This window comes from Salvia splendens, chromosome 17, assembly GCF_004379255.2.
Source record: "Salvia splendens isolate huo1 chromosome 17, SspV2, whole genome shotgun sequence".
In the NCBI taxonomy this organism is placed as follows: domain Eukaryota; kingdom Viridiplantae; phylum Streptophyta; class Magnoliopsida; order Lamiales; family Lamiaceae; genus Salvia; species Salvia splendens.
The window spans coordinates 1,310,871-1,324,531 of NC_056048.1; positions in this window are offsets into that span (position 1 = coordinate 1,310,871).

A 13,661-nucleotide genomic window follows, 5' to 3' on the forward strand; every position below is an offset into this window, starting at 1 on the left:
AACTTAATTGGGAGGATAAAGAAAGTATTTTTTAACCACATTCAAAATTGATGGTAAAAGTCTGAATTGACCTGTATTTTATATATTTTTCCTCTATTAACCCTTTACATAATTATAATAAAAATCTATTTATCAGCATATAACTACTTAATAAAAAAAATAACTCAACTTAGTTGGGAGCATAAAGAAAGTATTTTTTAACCACATTCAAAATTGATGGTAAAAGTCTGAATTGACCTGTATTTTATGTATTTTTCCGCTATTAACCCTTTACATAATAATTATAGTAAAAATCTATTTATCGGCATATAACTACTCACGAACAAATAGAAGCAATCCCAACATAGACCAAACAAGTATGTAGGTTGCTGATAATAGAATATTTAGTTTAATATAACTACTTAACTAAAGTTCCAAAACACAGAAGTTATATCAAACTCATTTCAGAAAGAGAAGTCATCAGCAACAAGTCGAATTATCATAACAAGTTTTAGGTATCACACAAAGAGAGCTGTCCTATGTAGACCATCACCATGCGTTGCTCGGGAAGCAGCTTCAGCGAGCTTCGTACTGGACAACTGCAGGAGTCAAAGATAAATGAAATTAAGTAGAGGTTACCAATTAGATTATCAAGACAGATGCAGATAGGGAATTTTCCGCAATCGAGTTAAACAATAGTGCTTTCACAATGGCGGGGAGAAGGAAGTAGAGAGGACTCATATGTTCCCTTTGGATGATCCATATAAACAGACTAAACTATGATTATAAACTTGGCATCAGAGTTAAAGGGGGTTGGACCTACCTTTTCTTCTTTTAGTAAACTTGAGACGGAAGCAGATAGAAAATGTTTTTGCAGACAGTTTGTTCATGTCATAGACATATATATGCATCAAAGTTGAGATGATTGAGTTTTCCACGCATTCAATTCTATGATTCAATGCATGATGATATCAACACATACAACCTGATTATGCAACTTGCGCAATAAAAGCCATCATCGACGATTACACAGTAACCCACAGAATGGTTCCAAAAAGGATGATAAAAGTGCAAACTGTGTACTTCTAAGCCTAGTAAAGGAGAGTATATTGATCAAAACTGAATCAATTTTATGCACAAATTAACAAGTGATCCCCCCATACAAACAAATATTGCTAGAATCAACTTTTGTAGAACTGAAAACCATCTTACTCGGCATGCAAAAGCAACTCAGTAATAGTATTTTCTTTGATCAAACAGATGAGTCAGAGTATACTGACATGAAGAAAGTAGTAACTATAACAGCACATTCGTCCTGTAAAGACTGAAATGATCCCACACCAAGCAATACAAATTTTCGTAATGGAAGACAAAGAAGCAGTGGTTATACATGAAATGTAAAAATGACTATTCCAGTTCTAGTCCACAAAATAAGGGGATGTGAAATGCGATTATAGAAAGTCATTCCTATTAGTACAACTTAAGAGGCAGGGCATTTACTGTTGAAGATTAGCCTAGATACATTCATCTTTTGTTTGCTTCTAAAGACCTTGAATATTTTTACAAAATAAGTTAACTCGTTGGATTCATGTCTAGGATTTGCAGAAATCCCTGTGACAAATAATATACTCAACCATTACCATATAATATTGTATTCATGAATGGTAAATTTCATGAACTACTACTCCAATAATCAAGGTGACTAACATCCAAACCTCTCAAAACCCCGATAGAATTATCATCGTGGATGAATCGTTTGAACCAAATCCCCCCAAAACAACCAACAAAAACAAGCCTTGTCTCAAATTTACCGGAAACAGTCATCTAATGCTGCCTATGAAACTCTAACCAAACAACTTAAATAAATCCCCAATTTTATAATTTTAAACAAACAGCTTCCATTAAAATCGAGAAAATCAAACGAGTTTCGAGAAGAAAATTACTGCGGCGGGTGCGTTTCTTGTAGAGAATACGATAGCCACATTCGCGGCACTGAATCACATCACCTTGCTTCAGCGTGTTCTCTTGCCCACAATCTGAAAAGCCACAGATCAATTTACTCAGCCATATTCAAGTTAAACGCAACAAAATTCAACGAACACACACACACACGTCTCAATTAAAATTACGCGCTCAAAAATTGAAACTACGAATTGCTTAAGCATGTGATTCAAAGAGTGAAAAGTAGAACCTCCGCAGATGTAGTTGACTGGTTCGGGCTGAGCATCCATTGTTGATCGGCGAGGGGAGGTCAGAAGCAATTGAATTGATTTAGGGTTTAAAGGGTTCTTATATTGTGCGAATTCAAAGCATTCTTATTTTATGCCAATTTCTTCGAATTGTTATTATGCCAATAAATAATTCGAACTTAACCTTTTTACGATTTTATTTTATTTCCTTTTTTTGATTAATCAAATTGCTATAAGATTTGAACTTTACAATTTAAAAGTACTTTTGCAAAAATTATAAATATTAATCAAACCTATATTTTGGGCTCGAATAACAAACTCACGAAAATTATGTGTGTTCGAAGTTCGAACTTTCCACATCGAAATTTTATACAATTAGTACAAGTGCTAGTTATATTGCTAATTTCCGATTGGTCATCTTCACATCGAAATTTTATACAAATAGTACATTCGAGTCCTAAAAAGTGCACTTCATCCGTCCGCCGTGATTACCTATTTCATTATATTTTACAGTTCATCTATTTTTTTCTAGTACGAAATCTCAAATCTATTAACTCATTTTACTTTCATTTTATTAATATAAAATTAACATATAAAAGTGTAATTTACATTTATTAACTTTTTCATATACTTTTCTGAATTAAAATACGATAAATAAATAAAAATATTTTTGTTAGTTCAATATTAATAATAGTGAATTAAGGAGGGAAAATGAGGAAAGGTACTAAGTTCAGCTGCCTCTCTATGTAAATCCAACACACTTGAAATTGGGAAGAAGAACAAAACAGCCGCCTTTGCTCTGTTCTCGGCCACATCTCCGGCCGTTGCCGCCGTCGCCTCCTACGCCGCCGACAGCAGCCTATCTCCATAGCTACCGCTGGTATATTCTTTGAAACACTTGTCGGTTATGGGGAGTATTGATGCAAGAGTTATTTTTTTGATAATTGAGGGAATTAGCCTGAATTAATCATGAATTCTGAAATAAAAATTCAATCTTGATAGAGAATTTTGAGTGTTAATCCCCAACATTAAGTTCCAATAACGTAGCTATCTAGAAACCCTCATTTTGTTAGCTTGGAACAAGAAAGGATCAGTTTTAAAACATTAATCTCCAATGTCTTCTTTGAGCTGAACTTGGAATGTCACAGGAAAAGGCTAACTTCTTCGTCGTTCTACATTCATCGAAACTGAGATCAAATCATACCTATAAGCAGTCCTCTAAAATAAAGGAGGTGTAATACCCGAAAATTTGTGGAATTTTATTCTTTTAATTAAGGATGAAATTCTTTTCTATGTTTTTGTGTTTATTTGTTTGTTGTGGATGTGGTATTTTCTACCTAGGCAAATTAAATGTAATTAAATAATTAATTAAGCCATGTTTTTAAAAATCCTAATTAAAATTAAATCTCTCTCTCTCTCTCTCTCGGTTTCTCACCCCCTCACCACTAATTTCTCAACCTCCCCCACTCCCTCTTAACCGATACATCTTTCCCTTTCCAATCTCTCCCCACATCGTTTTCTCTCCTTTCTCTCTTGCAATTGCTCTCAACACCGGTAAGCTCCCTCTCTCCTTCTCCCTCTCGGTTCTCATCTTTTTCATTCACTCCCTCTCATCATCGTCTTGAATTCCTCAAGGTGATACCCTCCTTCGTCGTGAATCGGAGTCGGAAAAGGAAGTAAAGCTTTTGCGTTTCGTTTGAACCATCCGGGGAAGGTAACCCCTAACCCTTGTTTAATTCGAAAACTCATGCATATAGGACGTTTTTGGATGGGTTAGATGTTGAGTAGGATTTGTGGCTATGTGCTTGTGTTGAACATGTTTTCGGTGATAACTGACAGTGGGTTCCGACCCCTTTTTGACTGAGCAAACGACCTCCTTTTGGTACGATTTTTTTAACTGTATAAACCTTGGTGTGTCTTCTGTGTGGTGTGTAATTTTCAGCCTCTTTGGATGTCGTATGAATTTATTATGATTTTTGCAAGTAAACTGCGCAGTTCTGCGTGTTGTATGTTTTGGGAGATGTTTTCATGTGCTTTTGGCGTGATTCTGAGTGATATGTTTTTGTGATGAATGTGGGTGTGTTTGGCCAAGAGATGGCTCGGAGAAATCTGTGTTTGGCTCAAGGGTTTTGTGTGGGTTGGCCGAGAGATCTAGGGTCCGGCCTAGGGCAGGCTGGTGGGAAGTTTTGAAGGGACGATCCCAGGTGTTTGGGTGTGTTTTGGGACGTAGAATGCGTGGTGGGAATGTCGTATAGGGTTTGAGAATCGGAAGTTGAAGGAAAGTGAGTGTACACGGAACCAGCGGCCGAGGTGCCGAACAGATGGCCGAGGTGCCGAACAGACGGCCGAGGTGCCGAGCATAAGATGCCGAGGTGCCGAGCAGGCGGCCGAGACGGTCGGTCGAGGTGCCGAGCCGGAAGGCCGAGATGGTCGGCCGAGGTGCCGAACAGGCGGCCGAGACGGTCGGCCGAGGTGCCGAGCCGGACGGCCGAGATGGTCGGCCGAGGTGCCGAGCTGAGCCGAGACAGGTGCCGAGCTATGCCGAGACAGGTGCCGAGCTGTGCCGAGATAGGTGCCGAGCTATGCCGAGACAAGTGCCGAGCTGTGCCGAGACAGGTGCCGAGCTGTGCCGAGACAGGCGGCCGAGGTGCCGAGCCAGGCGGGCGAGACGGTCGGCCGAGGTGCCGAGCCAGGCGGCCGAGACGGTCGGCCGAGGTGCCGAGCCAGGCGGCCGAGGTGCCGAGCCAGGCGGCCGAGACGGTCGGCCGAGGTGCCGAGCCAGGCGGCCGAGACACCGAGCCAGGCCGAGACGCCGATCCTTTTTCCGAGCTTTTTCCGAACCTTTTCCGAGCCAAGTGAGCTGTTGCACAGTAAGGGTATGCCAGGACTTGGAGTGCTGTGTTCGGGTGTCGTGTGCGCGTTTTGGGTACGTCGTTTGCGCGCGGGGTGTGTTTCGAACGTGTGACTTTGTGTGTTTGTTTTGTAATATGTTGTTAAGTGTATGTACGTGTAACGTGCTAGATGTTGAAGTCGTCCACGTAGGAATCATGCATTGTCGTTTAAAGTCTCGTCTCTTCTGACTCTAATCATGATATTATTTATCTTTCAAAAGGGTGATCTTTTTCGAGGAAAGTGTGGTTGAAGGGAACTGTTTTAAAAGCTAAGCAATCGAGGTGGGCTTTTCTACCCTACTTTTATGTGGGTTATCTTTAAATACGGACTTTGTTCCGGAAATGTTTATGGAGGTGAACTGTTTGTCTTGCCAATTATTTCGTTTTGAAACCTATCTGAAGTGGTTTACCACATATGTTTAATCGAATTCGGGTCTGTTGGGCTGCGAACCCTCAGGCTAGTGTACACGAGACTGGGTGCCATCTGAGAGCAAGTTGGCCGGTCTAGATGACCTGGGGTGTGGCCACGCCCCTTGTCATGGTTTGGATCAGATAGTGTATGATTGAGGGAATAAGGGTGGCAATATCGGAAAATGACTGCGCAGTCGAATTTATGAAATGTATTTTTGTGTACTTGGGTTATTTTCATTACACTCAAAACCCCAATGTTACACTGTTATGGCATGACAAACTATGTTTTTGGCGTGTGTCCACTGAGTGCATTAAGTACTCAGCCCTGCATGTTGTTTTCTTAATGTGCAGGTTGAGCGGCGATGGGGAGGACGGATGTTGAGCAGTTAAAGCCAAAGTGTGTTTTTATCTTTTGGATGGTGTCGTGTCGTCATACCCGGCATCATCTGTCTTTGGGTCTTTTCCGCTGCTTGTAAACCGTCACGATGTTTTCATTTAAAACTCTGAATACTTTAACTCAAGAACGTCGTCACAGTACTTTGTTTTGAATTGAATTTCCTTTTATTAAATGTTTTCGAGTCAAATATTCTCGTTCCCCCTTTCTTCCCCGCTTCTTTACTCCTCCCCTAGTCGCGGTCCACCGTACTTCCTATCCTTAGGAAATGCGGGCGTGACAGAGTGGTATCAGAGCCTAGGTTTTCTCTTTCTGCTCTGGACCCAAAAAAAAAAAAAAAAAAAAAAAAAAAAATTCTTTTTCTGACTGGAGTAAGTTTTCAAAAGTGTCATTGGCTCAACATCCGACTCATCGCACTCAACCTGAAATGAGGTAATGAAAATTTCGAAATTTTGGAAAGTATATGGAAGTGGAGGAAATTGTGATTTTGGTGTTGAAAATGTTTTATGTAAAGTTTAAGTAAATGTTGAGACTTGTGGAAGGGTACAACGTGATGTGGAAAAGTTGGAAATTATTTGAGTTATGAACTGTTATGGTGTTATGAACTGTTGATGTATGATGAACTTATATGAAAGCATGTGGCTGATGTGTGATGATTTGATGACGTGAATGTTGATGTGAGCTTTTATGTGAGTATGTGTTGGCCTTTTGAATGTTTGAACTTAGACGTGATAGAATTTCACTAGTGCTTCTTGGACCTATGATAGATAAGAGCTTTTGGCCTTTGAACACCAGCGGGTTTGGGTTAGAACAGCGATACGTGCACACACTCTCTCTCTCTCTTCTTCGGTTATGTACTCTGTTTTTATACGCGAGGCGGTTGTTTCTGTTTTTCTATAGATGGCGCGTATGTTCCGAACCCCGCGACGGAGTGATCGCGATAGACTTAGGGCACAGAGGGTGCTCAGAGATTATAGAGTGTACCGGAAGAAGGATCACGTACCGTTGATCGAGTTCGTGGCACACTTCGACACCCTCTGGAGGGCAGCTCAGGAGTTCGGAGTGACAGAGCATGACGGCATTGAGAAGCTAATAGATTTGCTTCCCGATAGCTGGAAGGAGTGGGCCGAAAGAACGGCGAGGAGGTACACGTGGCATGAGCCCGCTACCGATGACATGGTGGGTGACATGGCTGGCTTTCGGAAAGCCGTGTATTGTGCACTGGTGGACTCTCGAGAGGAGCAGCCCCCACAGGAGGTGGAAGAGAGGGTCGTGTATCAGGACAAGTATGTGAGCATGTACGAGGGTGAACAAGGGTATGAAGATGTTTATGAGGAGGCTCTGCCAGGGAACTCCGAGGAGGACGACGACGAAGACCCGGAGGAAGGGCCTATGGATGAGGATGATAGAGTCGTAGTCTAGAATTAGAATAGTTCGTTGTCTTTTCAGTTTTTGCTTTCTGTACGATCTACTCTTGGGAACAATGTTGGCCTTCTTTCTTTTAATGAGAATTTTGATTTTGGTTTATATCCTATGTGTTGCATCTTATACTACATGAAGGTTTTATAAGAAAATTTTGAGAAAGTGGTAATTTTGGATGAGAATTGTAGTAACACTTTTTGGATATTGAATCAGAATGCCGCCAAGACGTGCACGCCAACCACGACAAGGACCCCACGTGGAGGCACCACCACCGCCACCACCACCTCCACCCCCGCCTCAACAAGAAAGATTCATAGTTACGTTCTCAAGGCAGAATCCCCCAAAATTTGACGGACAAGGAGACCCATCCAAAGCGGAAGAGTGGATACGCGGCCTCGAGCGTATCTTCAGGGTCATGGAGTGCACAGATAGGGAGCGCATTGCTGGTGCTACCTTTCAACTGTCAGGTGCTGCCGATTACTGGTGGGAGACTCGGCAGAGAACTATGGATCCTGCACGCCTGGAGGCGCTAACATGGGAGGAGTTTAAAGTAGAGATCGATAACAAGTATGTTCCAAAGACGTACAGACGGGCCAAGGTGGTAGAGTTCCACACACTAAGCCAAGGCCGAATGACTGTAACCGAGTATGACCGAGCCCTCGCGCAGATGGCACGATATGCGCCCGAGTTGATGGACACCGATGAGAAATGGGCGGTGAAGTTCCGGGCCGGGCTCAGAGATGAGATAAAGGCCGCATTGGCCTGTCGAGGAGAACTCTCCTACTCGGAGATCTTGACTTGTGCACTGGACGTGGAAGATGCACTCCCTAAGCCAAGAGTTGTGGCAACAACAAACGCGACACCTCTACAAGCTCAGCCGGGCCACCAAGAGAAGAGGAGGTGGGATGGTGACCAGGCTCAGTATGGTGGTAAGAGGCCACAACACATGAGGAACCCACCCTACAATGGCGGGAGACAGAATACTTTCCAACCGAGGGCAAACTTTCCGCCGAGGAACCCTCAATGTGGGAGGTGCTTCAAGTATCACGCCGGGGAGTGTCGAGACCCTAGGTGCTTCAACTGTGGTGGGAGTGGCCACTACATCCGAAATTGCCCAAACAAGCACATGGGAACGGGAACGAGACAGAACCAGCTAGGTTTCCGTCCACAATCCCAGGCACTACCTGCACCTCCACCGCAACAACGCCGCCAAGGATTACCATCGCAAGCAAGGGCCTACGCCTTGAAGGGGAAACAGCCGGCAAACGGGAAAGAAACCTTTGAGCAAGGAAACTTGGCAGGTATGGGCACACTTCTCAATATGCCTATAGTTGTCTTGTTTGATACGGGTGCGTCGCATTCCTTTATATCAACGTCTTGTGTGGATACTTTGGAATTACCTACTGTTAAGACCGAACCCACTATGAGTGTGACCTCACCGGTAGGCGGGGCTATAGATATATCCCGATCTTGTGCATGTGTGAACTTTGGAATAGGTGAACTCAGTTTAGTGGCTTATAATTTGCAAGTAATGACGATGGGTAGCGTAGACATAATCTTGGGTATGGATTGGTTAGCAGAGAACCACGTTACCCTTCATTGTAGAGAAAGGAAAATTTCGTTTGAAACCCCCGGAAAAGAGCCGATGAAGTTTCACGGAGTCCCAATGAGCCGACGCAAGTCCATTATCTCTGCGCTGCAAGCCACTACAATGATGAGGAAGGGATGTCCAGCGTACCTTGTTTATTTGAATGGGGAGGAGAAGAAAGACAGGAAGATAGAAGATGTGGCGATAGTGAGTGAATATCCCGATGTCTTCCCCGATGCATTGCCGGGACCCCCACCCGACAGGCAAGTAGAATTCACGATCGATCTGGAGCCCGGATCGGCACCAATATCCAAGGCACCTTATAGAATGGCGCCAAAAGAGTTGGAGGAGCTTAAGGTGCAACTGCAAGAGCTACTGGAATTGGGATTCATTAGACCTAGCGTGTCGCCATGGGGAGCACCAGTGTTGTTCGTAAAGAAGAAGGATGGAACGATGAGGATGTGCATCGACTACCGGGAGCTAAACAAACTAACGCTGAAGAACAAGTATCCACTACCAAGGATAGACGACTTGTTTGACCAACTTCGAGGGGCAGGAGTCTTCTCTAAGATGGATTTGAGGTCTGGGTACCATCAGCTGAGGGTTCGGCGAGAAGATGTACCCAAGACAGCTTTTCGAACAAGATATGGTCATTATGAGTTCGTTGTAATGCCTTTTGGACTGACGAACGCCCCGGCAGTGTTCATGGACCTTATGAACCGCGTGTTCCATCCATTTCTGGACCGGTTTGTCCTGGTTTTCATCGATGACGTGCTTGTTTACTCAAAGAACGAGGAGGAGCACAAAGAGCACTTGAGAACCGTCCTAGCAACTCTAAGGGACGAGAAACTATATGCCAAGTTCAGTAAATGCGAGTTTTGGCTCAAGGAAGTAAATTTTCTTGGACATGTAGTAACTTCAGATGGAATTCGTGTAGATCCGGCCAAGGTAGAAGCGGTGCAGGAGTGGAAGTCACCTTCTACACAAAACGAAATCCGAAGCTTTTTAGGACTGGCGGGCTATTATCGAAGATTCATCGAGGGATTCTCGAAGATAGCAAGGCCAATGACGCAACAACTGAAAAAGGGAGTCAAGATGATTTGGACGCCGGAATGTGAGGCGAGCTTTCAGTTGTTGAAGGAGAAATTGACCACCGCACCAATCCTAGCTGTGCCGGAGCCAGAGACTGACTATGCGGTATATACGGATGCGTCGAAGGTGGGACTGGGATGTGTGCTTATGCAGAAGGGGAAAGTGATTGCATATGCATCGAGACAATTGAAGCCCCATGAACTGAATTATCCGACGCATGACTTGGAACTGGCAGCTGTGGTACATGCTTTGAAGATCTGGAGACATCATCTTTATGGAGTCCGTTGTGAGATATACACGGACCATAAGAGTCTAAAGTACTTCTTTGAGCAAAAGGAGTTGAACATGCGCCAACGTAGGTGGCTCGAGTTGGTAAAGGACTACGATTGTGGTATAAATTACCATCCGGGAAAAGCAAACGTAGTGGCCGATGCTCTTAGTAGGAAGTCTCAATCTCAGCTGGCCACCTTTCTTACTATCGAGGAGAGTATAATCCAAGAGTTCAGTAAGATGCGCTTGGAAGTGGTGAGAATGCCCGAGACTGTGGAAGGGATAGTAGCCACGTTGGTGATGGAACCCGACTTAAGAGCCAGAATTGTAGAAGCTCAACGGCGAGATACGTTACTAGAAAAGATTCGCTCAGAAGTGAGGACGGGTGAACCCGGAAGTTTCCGTGAAGCAGCGGATAACGGTATCACCTACAAGGGAAGGTTGTGTGTGCCTAAGGATGAAGGCCTAAGGATGGAAATCATGAGAGAAGCACATGAAACCCCATACGCTGCTCATCCAGGGAGCACCAAAATGTATCAAGACTTGAAAAGACAGTTTTGGTGGAACGGTATGAAAAAGCATGTTGCGGCATTTGTGGAGAGATGCCTAGCATGTCAACAAGTAAAGGCGCTACACCAACGGCCCTATGGGAAATTGCAACCCCTCGAGATTCCGGAATGGAAGTGGGAACATATTGCAATGGACTTTGTGGTAGGACTGCCAAAATCCCAGCGAGGGAACACGGTGATTTGGGTGATTATAGATCGTCTCACCAAATCTGCCCACTTTGTACCGGTTCGCGCTACTTATGGATCCGATCAGTTGGCTAAGGTATATGTACGGGAGATTATACGCTTGCATGGAGTTCCAGCGACAATCACATCTGATCGTGATGCTAAATTCACTTCTAGATTTTGGACAAGCCTGCAGCGCGAGTTGGGGACTAAGTTGAATTTCAGTACAGCGTTCCACCCGCAAACCGACGGGCAGTCGGAGAGAACGATACAAGCATTGGAGGACATGCTACGAGCCGTGGTGCTAGATCGAGGCGTAGGTTGGGAAGAAGTGTTACCCTTGGTAGAGTTCGCTTACAATAATAGTTACCAGGCGACTATCAAGATGGCTCCATATGAGGCCTTGTATGGAAAGAAGTGTAGATCGCCACTTTATTGGGATGAAGTGGGTGAGAGAAGAATTCTCGGACCAGACTCTGTAGAAGAGATGATAGAGATTGTCCGACAAATCCGTGGGAGGATCAAGGAGGCACAAGATCGACAGAAATCTTATGCGGATGTTCGAAGGACCGAGTTACAATTCGAGGTCGGAGAAAAGGTCTTTCTAAAAGTTTCCCCTTCTAAGGGAATAACTCGTTTTGGAGTGAAAGGAAAGCTTAGACCCCGATTCATCGGTCCATACGAGATTTTGGATAGAGTCGGCGCGGTAGCATACAGATTGGCCCTACCACCAAGCTTCGGAAATGTGCACAACGTCTTCCATGTGTCACAATTGAGGAAGTATGTGTATGACCCCACACACATCGTTCACCAAGAAGAAATGATGGTCCTAAATCCCGATCTAAGCTATGAGGAGAAGCCCGAGGCCATTGTGGATCGGAGAGTGCAAGAATTGAGGAACAAGTCAATCGCTTCGGTGAAAGTACGGTGGAGGAATCATGGAATCGAAGAAGCAACATGGGAATCAGAAGATAAGATGAGAGAGAAGTTTCCAGAGCTGTTTGAGTGATCTAACAAATTTCGGGACGAAATTTTTGTTAAGGTGGGAGGAATGTAATACCCGAAAATTTGTGGAATTTTATTCTTTTAATTAAGGATGAAATTCTTTTCTATGTTTTTGTGTTTATTTGTTTGTTGTGGATGTGGTATTTTCTACCTAGGCAAATTAAATGTAATTAAATAATTAATTAAGCCATGTTTTTAAAAATCCTAATTAAAATTAAATCTCTCTCTCTCTCTCTCTCTCGGTTTCTCACCCCCTCACCACTAATTTCTCAACCTCCCCCACTCCCTCTTAACCGATACATCTTTCCCTTTCCAATCTCTCCCCACATCGTTTTCTCTCCTTTCTCTCTTGCAATTGCTCTCAACACCGGTAAGCTCCCTCTCTCCTTCTCCCTCTCGGTTCTCATCTTTTTCATTCACTCCCTCTCATCATCGTCTTGAATTCCTCAAGGTGATACCCTCCTTCGTCGTGAATCGGAGTCGGAAAAGGAAGTAAAGCTTTTGCGTTTCGTTTGAACCATCCGGGGAAGGTAACCCCTAACCCTTGTTTAATTCGAAAACTCATGCATATAGGACGTTTTTGGATGGGTTAGATGTTGAGTAGGATTTGTGGCTATGTGCTTGTGTTGAACATGTTTTCGGTGATAACTGACAGTGGGTTCCGACCCCTTTTTGACTGAGCAAACGACCTCCTTTTGGTACGATTTTTTTAACTGTATAAACCTTGGTGTGTCTTCTGTGTGGTGTGTAATTTTCAGCCTCTTTGGATGTCGTATGAATTTATTATGATTTTTGCAAGTAAACTGCGCAGTTCTGCGTGTTGTATGTTTTGGGAGATGTTTTCATGTGCTTTTGGCGTGATTCTGAGTGATATGTTTTTGTGATGAATGTGGGTGTGTTTGGCCAAGAGATGGCTCGGAGAAATCTGTGTTTGGCTCAAGGGTTTTGTGTGGGTTGGCCGAGAGATCTAGGGTCCGGCCTAGGGCAGGCTGGTGGGAAGTTTTGAAGGGACGATCCCAGGTGTTTGGGTGTGTTTTGGGACGTAGAATGCGTGGTGGGAATGTTGTATAGGGTTTGAGAATCGGAAGTTGAAGGAAAGTGAGTGTACACGGAACCAGCGGCCGAGGTGCCGAACAGATGGCCGAGGTGCCGAACAGACGGCCGAGGTGCCGAGCATAAGATGCCGAGGTGCCGAGCAGGCGGCCGAGACGGTCGGTCGAGGTGCCGAGCCGGAAGGCCGAGATGGTCGGCCGAGGTGCCGAACAGGCGGCCGAGACGGTCGGCCGAGGTGCCGAGCCGGACGGCCGAGATGGTCGGCCGAGGTGCCGAGCTGAGCCGAGACAGGTGCCGAGCTATGCCGAGACAGGTGCCGAGCTGTGCCGAGATAGGTGCCGAGCTATGCCGAGACAAGTGCCGAGCTGTGCCGAGACAGGTGCCGAGCTGTGCCGAGACAGGCGGCCGAGGTGCCGAGCCAGGCGGCCGAGACGGTCGGCCGAGGTGCCGAGCCAGGCGGCCGAGGTGCCGAGCCAGGCGGCCGAGACGGTCGGCCGAGGTGCCGAGCCAGGCGGCCGAGACACCGAGCCAGGCCGAGACGCCGATCCTTTTTCCGAGCTTTTTCCGAACCTTTTCCGAGCCAAGTGAGCTGTTGCACAGTAAGGGTATGCCAGGACTTGGAGTGCTGTGTTC